Genomic DNA, 11778 nt, shown 5'->3' on the forward strand with positions numbered 1-11778 from the left:
GGGGCCCCCTGTCCTGTCCAATCAAGTCGCCCAGTCATCTGTGAAATCATCGTAGCTTGAACCAAGACTGTGGACTCTAGGCGCCTTCTAGGCATTGAAGGACCTTTAAAAGGAACCTGTGGACCCTCTCCCTCACCCGTAGCCCTAGGCCCTAGCCCTGAACCCTGTGCCCCACCCAAACAGCCCGCCCCCGCATCACGGACCAAGAGAGCAGAAATTCAGTGAACCTGAACCTCTGCAGGGGGCCTAAGAAGGCAAAAATGGTTGATGCCCACCAGGTGATCCCAATGGAAGCCAAATGGGAGTATGTCTACATGCACTTCTGGGCCCACTTTCATGCACAGAAATAGTAACTGAGGCTAGTCAGAAATGTGCCCACTTGGCGGCCCCATGTCTGGACAGGTTCTGAGCATCAGTATATCGAACCAGCCAAGGGGACATGGACACCAGGGCCTCCTCAACCTCCTCTTCTCCCTCGGGGAAAGACCATTTGATGAACAGCTGTTGAAATGATCCCCATGACCCCCTCCGGCTTGGATTCAGAAACACGCACCACGTAGCATAATATGTTAAACTTTATTCACACTGAATGCTATGTTAGAAACACATGCACAGCGGCCTCGGGGAACCCAAGGGGCAGGGTGCGTGCCACATACTCAGTGCCCTCCCTTGAAAGGCTTCTGGAGAGCCAAAACCTGTCTTCTCAGGGTCGAGATTCAGAAAGGCCAGAGTTCCCGTGGGGGCTGCCTTAGCCAAAGTCTTGCCCCATTCCCTGTCCCCGCACAGAAAGGGGCTCCGAGTCAGTCCTTCCCCCTGGACGGTAGGGCTTTCTGGGCAAGAAAGGGGCGATGCTCAGTTTGAGGAGTCCCATTGAAAAGGCCATGTGTGTCTCCACAAGGGGTGTGGGCCGCGTCAGTGTTCCCTTGCCAGCTAGTTCCCGGCTTCCAGCACGAGCACACCGACAAGAGCTGGGGAAGGCCTTTCTCCACAGCCCCGGCGGAATGGGCAGCTCCCGGCTTCCACCCCGCCTCAGGCCTTCGGTCAGGTCAAAGTCTCATGAGGTGGGAGGCTGGGACTGCCCTGCCCTGCGGGCTCTCACCCACAGTCACTCTCCTCAGAGGAGGACACCAGAAGGTCCTCGTAGAGGACACTCTTCGCGGCCCTGGGGCACGGCCCCTCAGGCTCCCCTGGGGCACGGGGACTCTGGGAGGAGCTGCTGGCTTGGCAGGAGCCTGGCCCGTGGGAGCGTCTGGAAAGCTGGTGCTCCAGCTTCCGCTGACCAGCCTCGTGAAGACCATTCTGAGGGGCGGGCCTGGAACACAGCCGGGCGCTGGGGGTCGAGGCGCGCGACGGTCCTGGACGTGCGTGCCCGCCGCTGGTGGACATGCCCTCCTGATCCCTTAGGGTGCCTCCTGGTGTACTGGTGTGTTTCTGCACTGCCGGCAGCCTGGAGAGTAGGGGGCGTGGACAGGCAAGGGCCCGGCAAGCCCGCTGCGGGGAAAGGGAAGACACAGAGAACTGAGGTGAGCGTCTCGTCTCCAGCCAGCGAGATTTCAATGCATTTCCATTTCCATTTTAGGTATAGGTATTTACATGCAAATAAATATTTTGTCATTTTCTTTTATAATTCACCCCTCTGAAATTAAAAAATTACACTTTATTATTTTGGTTACATGCATTTTAGGTAATCAATTTCTCCCTTTTCGTAGTTTTCTAATGTAGTCTATGTGTTTTCAGCCTAATTTCTGTAGCATTAGTAAAATAAAATCTATGTGTAGCCTACCAAGCACCTTAGTATAGAAATAAAGTTTCAGTAGGAAAGCAAATAGTCTGTCTTTGTGCTTGATTTGAGATTAAGCAGACTTTTTATTTCTTCTTTGTAAAGAAAAATATATGATGTAAACATGGAAGGCTTACTCATTCTTTTACCCTTATCACCATGAAACTTAATTACCAGGCATGATATTTATCTTGATGTTAATGAGAGCAGAACACTAGAGAAACTCCTGAGCCCCATCCCAGAGATCTCAACTCAATAATTAAATTTCTTTGTTTCAAAATCTATATAAAAGCTGTATGAAAATCCCTCAATAGGGAGGAATATTTGAGATCGATTAGATCTCCTGTAATCCACCTTCTGATAAAACCACTTTTCCTTCCTAGCCTAGTGTGTCTTCATATTCTGCTGTGCCATGTGATGATCTGTGGGCCATTCTGGTCACCTTCAATTGGCAACCAAGATGGACTAGTGTCCTCATGATAAGCACACGGCTTGATTATCCCCAAGGATTAGATTTTCATGGACTCTCACTCTGTAGCTGCCAGAGTATTTTATTCTGAGGTTTGGAACATGAGTTTCTTGCCCTGGGTATCTAGGATCCCTAAAGAAGACAAGGCATGAAGGGAGACAGTTTCTTTTCTCTGTGTATTCGGAAGAGTGAATTATAAAAGAAAATGACAAAATATTTATTTGCATGTTGTCCTGTCCTTTTCAGCAGCACAATAGCTCTGGCCGAAGCTGAAGTGGAAATTTGTCATGTTTGGTTTTGGGGAGGCGTTACTTATACAGGAGGTGTTACTAACATTGGTTCTTGGAACTTGTTTAGCCAAACTATGGAAAGCAGAAATAACCAGAATTCTAAAGGAAAAATAAAGCAACCTAATAGGCTGCATTATTAAAATTGAGGACAATTTGGGTGTGAACCAATGACAAAAAAGAGAATTATCTGTCTTTGTAAGTGAATCTGGCCTCAATATGCATTAGAGGATGAACAGAAATGACCAGCACAAGTGTCCTTAGAGTACAGTACTGTCCTGCAATTGGATCTATTCTAAAGAAGTTTAAGTAAATGTGATGAGATTCCTCCTATTCAATATTTTATGGAGTTAGTCTAAAATAAAAGTCTTGAGAGAGTTTGTTTCAGACATGGTGCACTGCCAAGTTAGTCAGGACCTATATCCCCAACACTTGAAAGTAAAAAATGGCAAGGGTGCACCACATCAACCAGGAAAGGAATTAATCAAACCTCTAAATCAAAGCAGGAGTTAAATAGCTGTAAGGATGAGTGAATAAAAGTCAGAAAAACCCTCTCTGATTCGATCTGCACTGATGATGTTTTATTTTTGATGTTTTAGATACCATCGTTTCTAATACATTGGTACTTGAGATTGTCACAGATCCAATATCACCTCCACTGCCATATAAGAGGGATAGAAATGAGCCCGAATTACCATTAGATCCCCCAGAAATTACCTCCCTAGCCTACATCCAGAGGAATGAGACTTTTTGTCAGGGTGCCTCTACCTTGGAAGAGCAAAGTCAGTGTCAATTCTCTCTTTTACAATTACGTGCAGGATTGAATGAATAAGGACAACCAAGGTGCTATCTGAGTACCTATATTCCATTTTCAATAACAGACCTATATAATTGGAAAGATTGAGTCCCTACCTACAGAGAGGACACCAGAAATGTAGAAAATCTTTTCAAATCTATATTTGGAACCATCACAACAAATTGGACAGATATCCAACCATTACCAAAAGTAATTGTAATCTTAGGTGAAAGCAAATTTTACTAGAAAAAGGATGAAGATCATGCTGAATTTTAGGCAGTAGTAACCCTCACAATGTTGCTTGTGTCCTGGGGAATCAGACAGTTCAAATAACTGGCCAACACTAGAAACTGAATGAACAAGGGGGCTGAAATAAATTGGATAATTACAAATCTTGCATAATTGTTGGGCTCAGGAATAGGGTCCCCAATCAGAAACTGAAGGAACAATATCAATATTCAGGATGGACAATGCTCCCCAAAGTGCATAAATCCTAATAAACCTGCTGTAAGACACCTACTATTCAGATTGTCATAGGCCAAACATAAAAAGAGGATTTTGAGAGCAGCAAGAGAAAGAAAAGTATAACTTACAAAGGAGCCTAATAAAGGTAAGTGCTTTTCTGTCTTCAGAGACTATGGAGATAAGAAGATACAAAATGTTTAAAGTACAAAAAGAAAAAAAAACTGCCAACCAAAAATTCATTACTTGGAAAACTATCCTTCAGAAATGAAGGTGAGTTTAAAGCTTTTACAAACAATCAAAAACTGAGAGTATGTTACCAAGAGATCAAATCTATAAGAGATATCAAAGACTGTGTTACAACCTGAAAGGAAAAGACAAGGAAGAAAGCCGTGGAAAAGAGTGTAAAAATGAAGAACATAAGTAAGAGAAACTAAAAGGGTTAAAAGACAGATAATAGTAAGATACTACAACAGAAAGCAAAAGGATAAAATGTACAAAATAAGTAATGCTTTTATAGAAGTAACACTAAATTTTAATAGATTGAAATCCACAATTAAAATACATAGATTGGTAGGGTGAGGTATGGGAGTCTTGTATGATGTTATATATGTTTATTCTGTAAGTTCACAGCTATTACTATATGTTTATTTATGTTTATGTATGAATGATATACTTCTATAAACTTTTTTAAAAATGGTAAAAAAAACAAAACACCTCCATAAGATCACTCATACACTGGTGGTGGGAATGTCAAATAGGATGGCTGCTCTGGAAAATAGTTTGGCAATTTCTTTTTAAAAAACCTAAACTTGCAGCTATCATATGTCCCAGCAATCACACTCTTGCGGAATTTATCTCAGAAAAATTAAAACATTCTATGTTCACATAGAAACCTGTACTCATGTTAGTTGTAGCCTTATTTGTATTAGCCAAAAACTATAAACAACCCAGATGTTCTTTAAAAGGATAATGGTTAAACAAACTATACTTGTGTTGCATACTTCCATTCCATAGAATACAACTCAATAATAAACTGGATAAAAACTATTGATACATACAATAACTTGGAAGAATCTCCATGGAATTATGCTGAGACAAAAAATGCTATTCCAAAATATCACATACTGTAAGATTCCATTCACATAATATGCTTGATTTTACAGCATGTGGAACTTGCCATTTTAAAAACATAAGATAAAAAGAACTATTACAATTATTAAGGAAAAAACCTAGAATAAAAATGGGAAAGATCTGAATAAACATTTTACCATCCACAAAACAAAATGAAATGAAAATAACCACAATCACATGATTGTGATTTTTTAAATGTTTCATTTCAGTAATATAAATGTTGCAATTCAGTAATATAAAAATGCAAAACAGTATGATTATCTCATATCTGACAAATTTGTAAATTATAAGTTTTTCAAAACCAAGAGTTTGTGGGAATATGGAATAACTGAAACTACCTGAGATTGTATATTGCTGCAACCATTTTGTGATTTGGCATTAACATGTGACTAAAGTTGTGCATATTCTATAACCTAGCCAAAAAAAAAAGACATAGACTGATAGAATTGATTTTTAAAATAAGCCATCCTTAGATGCCAGGGTATAATCAGGCTGAATGTGAAAGGTTGAAATAAGATATTCCATGCTAATAGCAATAAAAAAGAGAGGGTATAGTGATACTAATGTCAGATAAAATAGATTTTAATTGGAAAACTATTATAAGAGATGAAATAGGGTATAATATATTAATAAAAGGAATAATTCACCAAGAAAAATAACAATAATAAATATTAATCCACCTACGATAGATGTCCAAAATATATGAGAAATACACTAACAAAACTGAAGGGGGAAACAAATGTCTCTATAATAATTCTTAGACTTCAACACTGCCAGTCAGCATTAGGTAGAACATCTGAACAGAAGATAATTAAGGGAACCAAAAGCTAGCCTAATATGATAAATGAACTAGGTCTAATAGATATTTATAGAACATTATACTACAAAACAGCAGGATATATACTCTACTAAAGTGCTTATGGATCTTTCTCCAAAATAGATGATATATTGGGACATAAGTCATATCTCCATAAATTTTAAAACATTGAAGTTATGCAAAGCACTTTCTCTGATCATAGTGGAAAAATGTTGGAAATGAATAAGAGATGTTAAACAGGAAAATTTACAGATATATGGACAGTAAACAATATACTCTTAAATAATCAATAGTTTAAAGAAGAAATTGCAAAAGAAATCAGTAAATACTTCAAGACAAATGAAAATGAAAACACAACATGCCAAAACTTAGGGGTTCCAGAAAAGGGAATGGTAGGAGAGAAATTTATAGCTCTCAATGCTCACTTAAAAAAAGAAGAAAGAGCTAAAATAAAAGACCTAACTGGACACCTGGAGGAATGAGAAAAAGAATAGGAAATCAATCCCAAAACAAACAGAAGGAAAGAAATAACAAAAATTAGAGCAGAAATAAATGAAATGGAGAATTAAAAACAATAGAGAAAATGAACAGAACCAAAAGTTGTTTCTTGGAAAAGAACAACAAAATCAATAAACCCTTAGCTAGATTAACAAATAAAAAATAAATAAAATCAGAAATGAGAAGGGTGACATTATCCCTGACCCAGCAGAAATAAAGCAGATTATAAGAAGATACTATCACTATCAAAGATAGTGCTGACATAGGGTTACATTATCCCTGACCCAGCAGAAAAAAAAGAGATTATAAGAAGATACTATCACTATCAAAAACTGTATGTCAATCAACTAGACAATGTTGATGAAATGGACAAATTTCTTCAAAACCTGAACAAGCCACACTGAATCTAAAAAAAATAGAAGACCTCAACAAACCAAATAAAAAAATGAAATTGAAGCAGTCTTCAAAATTATTCCCAAAATGACAGTGGTTGAAAGAGAAGGCCTAAGGACATTTATATTACTAGAAGGAAAGCTAAAAAATGTAAATGTGACTGTATAACATAATGAAACCTCATGTAAAATATGAATATGGGCGACATTGCATTTATGATTGTTTTTACAAAATATAAATAACTGGAGAGAAGGAAACAATTGCAGCTATGTATGTCAGGGGAAACACAGACAGACTGAAAGGTAATTAGTTATGTTTGCTTGGTTGGGTTTTTTTTTTTAGTATTATTATTATTATCAAAATAATGAAAATCTCTGGGAGTGATTGGTGTGATGTATGCACAACACAATACCATTGATGTACACTTTGGATAGACTGATACTTTATAAATATGAATGAATAAAACTGATTTGTTAAAAAAAAATCCCCAAAATGAAAAGTCTGAGAAAAGATGGCTTCATAGATGAATTCTACCAATCATTTAAAGATGATCTAATACAAATATTGCTCAAATGCTTCCAAAAAACTAAACAAGAAGTAATGCTCCCCAACTCACTCAATGAAGCTAACATTGTCCTAATACCAAGACTATGTAAAGATATTATGAAAAAAGAAAATTAGAGCCGTGTTTTTTAATGAAAATAGATGCAAAAATCCTAAAAAAAAAAAATTTCACGAAATCCAAAAAACACCTGTAAGATATGTTACATCACTATCAAGAGGGCTTTATAATGGGTATGCAAGGTGCTTCAACATAAGAAAATCAATCAGTGTAGTAAACCACAACAATAAATTTAAAAAGAATTAATGCATTATCTTCTTATTTGGTGCAGAAAAATGCATTTGACAAAATACAGCACCTTTCCTTGCTAAAAACACTTCAAAAGGTAGAAATAGAAGGAAATTTTTCAACATGGTAAAGTGCATATATGAAAAACCTACAGGTAACATGGTATTCAATAGTGAAATACTGAAAGCTTTTCCACAAGAATGCCCATTTTCCCCACTGTTATTCAATATGGTGCTAAAAGTCCTTGCTAGAGCAATTAGGCAAGAAAAAGAAGTAAATAGAATCCAAATATGAAACAAGAAGTAAAATTTTATTTGCTGCTGATATGATCCTATCATTAGAAAGTCCAAAGAATCCACAACAAAACTATTAGAACTTATATACAATATCAGCAAAGGGGCAGGATACAAGATCTATATGCAAAAATCAATAGTTTTCAATGTACTATTAATGAGTAATCTGAGGAGGCAGTCAGAAAAAAATTGATTTACAATATTGATTAAAGAATCAAATATTTAGGAATAAATTTAACCAAGGACATAAATGACCTGTATTTAGAAAATGATAAAACATTGCTAAGAGAAACTAAGGATGATCTAAATAAAAGGATATTCTGTGTTCATGGTTTGGAAGACTAAATATCATTAAGATGTCAATTTGATTTGAACTGATCTACAGATTTAATGCAATCCTAATGAATTTTCCAATATTCTTCTTTGTAGAATTGGAGAAGCCAATTATCAAATTTATGTACAAATGTAAAGCCCCCAAATAGCCAAAATATCTTAAAAATTAAAAAAAGAATGAAGTTAGGGACTCCCACTTCCAAACTTTAAAGCATATTATCTAACTTTCAGTGGTAGAAATGCCATGGTACTTGCACAAAGACAGATTGACCAATGGAATAAATCAAGAGTTCATAAATAAATACACAAATCTATGGTCAAGTGATTTTTGACAAGAATGTTGAACACACTCAAATAGGTCATAATTGCCTATTTATTAAATGGTACTGGGAAACTGAATATCCATATCTAAAAAAAAGAGGACCCTTATTTCACATCTTATACAAACAATACAAAATGGATCAAGGACCTAACTATAAAAAAAAAAACTAAAAATAAAACTAAAAAATAAAACTCCTAGAAGAAAATGTAGGGAAACACCTTCAAATTTTGTGGCTAGTGATGGTTTCTTGGAATTACACCCAAAGCACAAGCAACAAGAGAAAAACTGGACAAATGGGACTGCTTCAAAATTAAATACTTCTGTTCTTCAAAAGACTTTGTCAAGAAAGTAAAAAGGCAGCCTGCTCAATGACAAAAAATCTTGTGAAATGCTATCCTAATGAGGGATTTATCTCCATGCTAAATAAAGGGATCACGCAATTTATCAACAAAATGACAAGCAAACTCATTTTAAAAATGGATAAAATAATTGAACAAAAAACTCTCCAAAGTGGAAATACAAATCACCAAAAATACATGAAAATTTGCTCAACATCACTAGCTACTAGGGAAATGCACATAAAATTCATTTTCCAACAATTATTATGGCCATTATTAAAAGAACAGAAGAGTAGTGGTGTGGGGCCCAAACATGCAGCAGCAGCTCCCTCTCACCAACCTCCCTTACTTTCCCCTCTTTTTCCTTCCTCTTTGCCACTGGCCTCTGCCAGGACCACGTGCTACTCTAACTGCATGCTGCCTGTGACTGGGCAAATCCACCTCCAGCTTGGGCTGGTAACTCACTCCTCCCCCTCAAGCCCAATGGCCAGCTGGACTGCACCACCACCACCCATTGTGCACAATCCCCACGTGGATGTGCCACCATGCCCCAGCCAAGGCCCTGCAGAAGCCTCTGTGCAGTGGCATGAGATAGGGCCTCTGCTCCTGGGGGGACCAGAAGGGAGCTATGGGCCCCGCCCTCCCTTGGATTATGCTCAACCCAGCAAAAGGAAGAGCAGCAGCAGTAGGCCTAAGGGCCCTGAACCACTGCCACAGGACACTTCTGACTCATTGCATTTTGAGGAGCATCTGTAGAAGAGGAAGAAGATAGGAGTGAAAACATCTATTCATAGCTCCTCTTCCCACAGCCAGGAAATGCTTGGAAACCTAAATATGCTGCAAAATGATGGACATTTTGGTAATATCACTATATGTGTCCTGGACAAAATCTTCTGGGCACATAAAGTGATTTTAGTGGCTTGCAATGATTTCTTTTGCACCAAGCTTGTGGGGCTGGCTGAGGATGAGAACAAGAATGTGTTGGCTTTACATCATGTTACAGTGACTGACTTTCTATCCCTTTTAGAATATGCTTACACAGCCACTCTATCAATTAACACAGAAAATATTATTAGTGTTCTAGCTCTTGCCAGCTACATGTAAATACTTAAATTTGCCAACCCCTGCTCAGAGTTCATGAAATCAAGTATTTTATGGAATACATCCAACAGCCAACCAGAAAAGGATCTAGATACTGGACAAGAAAAAAATTCCAATGGCAATTTTACTTCTTGAGATGGAAACATTTTTCCTTTGTCTTCAGAGTACAGTATGGGAGAAAGAATCATTCCTGTTCACCAAGAGTCCCAGAGAAAGTGTAAAAGCTACATAGTTTTGTCTCCTTAAAGTCTTGGAAAGTGTAACAAACAATTTTTCCCCAGATATTGAATTCTTCAGCTTCCTACTCAGAAGGTATAAATCAACTAGCTGATTCTTCTTTAGCTTTTCCCTGGACTTTTCCTTTTGGAGTTGATCAAATGGTGCAGGCTGAAAAGGTTAAAAATCAGAAAACACCCAGACTTTAGAATTTCCTGGCCCACCTGAACCATGTAGAAGATCAACTGATTATGTGGCTTGTGAGAGCACAATAACTAGTTTGCCTCTGGGTACTGAAGAAGATATTTGTGTCAAAGTCAAAAGATTAAGTGATGAGGAGGTTCATGAGGAAGTGCCACAGCCTGTCAGAGCATCTCATTTCTCACTGAGAGATCAGCAGACAATACCAGGAAGTGAGCAAGGTCAAGAGGACCTTCTCATTAGTCCACAGTCTTACTCTATAGGTGTAATGTCTTCTGTGTTTTTCATGATACATTCAGCAAATGTTTTTAAGTTCCTGCTAGATACTATGAAATGTAAGGACGGGTTAAACATGATAACTGGATTTTTTTAAAAGTGCTGATAGCATTACAATATTTTTTCCATTTACACAGTGGGAAAGAAAATACAGTTGAACTATAACTGATGAGCCAAAAGCATAAGGTATGAATTGTGTATTATTTTCAATGCAAAAGAACAAAAAACACCAGTTTTTAAAAAAAGAACAGAAAAATTACAGTAAAAACTACAAGTGTCACAGAAGATGTGGAGAAATAGGAACATTCCTTCACTGTTGATGGGAGTATAAAATGGTTCAACCTATGTGGAAGGTGATCTGGTAGCTCATCAGGAAACAAATAGAAATGTCATATTATCCAGCAGTCCCACTACTAGGAATACATTCAGAAGAACTGAAAGCAATGACTTGAACAGATATTTGCACTTTGATATTCATATGGCATTATCCACAACTGCTAAAAGAGGGAAACAACCTAAGTGTCCTCCAACTGATGAATGGATAAACAAGATGTGGTGTATTCATATGATGGAATATCATTCAGCTCTAAGAAAAAATCAACTGGGAAAGCACATGAAAACATGGAGTAACCTTGAAGATATATTGAAAGGAACAGGGCATGCTCAGAAGGAGGAATATTACAATGTATAGACTTATGGAGTTGGACTACGAATTGAAGGTTGGTCAGAGATGGAATGGGATAAGAAGGGAGTGAAGATACTGGATGTATGTAGTATGTTTATAAGGTCAAATGTAAATATGTATTGGTTGGAAATGATAGTAACATTATAATGAATGTAACAGACACTTTTGGTTTATGGATGTGATTGTAGCTGAAATGAGTGGTCTAAGAAGATTAGTGTTAGCTGGAGAATAGATGGAGGAAAATGTTGGGAATGTATAGCAATGATTTTGGAAGTAGATGAGGATTGCACTTAATAATATAAATACACTTCAAGGTGTTAAGAATGTGGTGGTACATGGGAAAAATATAACTATTTTATGGACTACTGTTAAAAATATTTTAATGTTTTTGTAGCAAAAGCAAAGTTGGTACTATATTAATTCTAAAGGTAAAAAAAGAATATGAGTTAGGTTTTTTGGGGTATGAATATTACTAAACCTTTTTTCTCTTCTTTTTATTATTATTAAGGAGACATGTTCTATGCCAT

General features: G+C 37.3%; 1 pseudogene; it reads left to right on the forward strand.

Annotated features, from left to right (window-relative positions):
- The first annotated feature begins 4061 nt into the window (after window positions 1-4061).
- LOC101446295 (zinc finger and BTB domain-containing protein 44 pseudogene) lies at window positions 4062-10663 on the forward strand (annotated as a pseudogene).
- The last annotated feature ends 1115 nt before the right edge of the window (window positions 10664-11778 follow it).

This window comes from Dasypus novemcinctus, chromosome 25, assembly GCF_030445035.2.
Source record: "Dasypus novemcinctus isolate mDasNov1 chromosome 25, mDasNov1.1.hap2, whole genome shotgun sequence".
Lineage (NCBI taxonomy): Eukaryota > Metazoa > Chordata > Mammalia > Cingulata > Dasypodidae > Dasypus > Dasypus novemcinctus.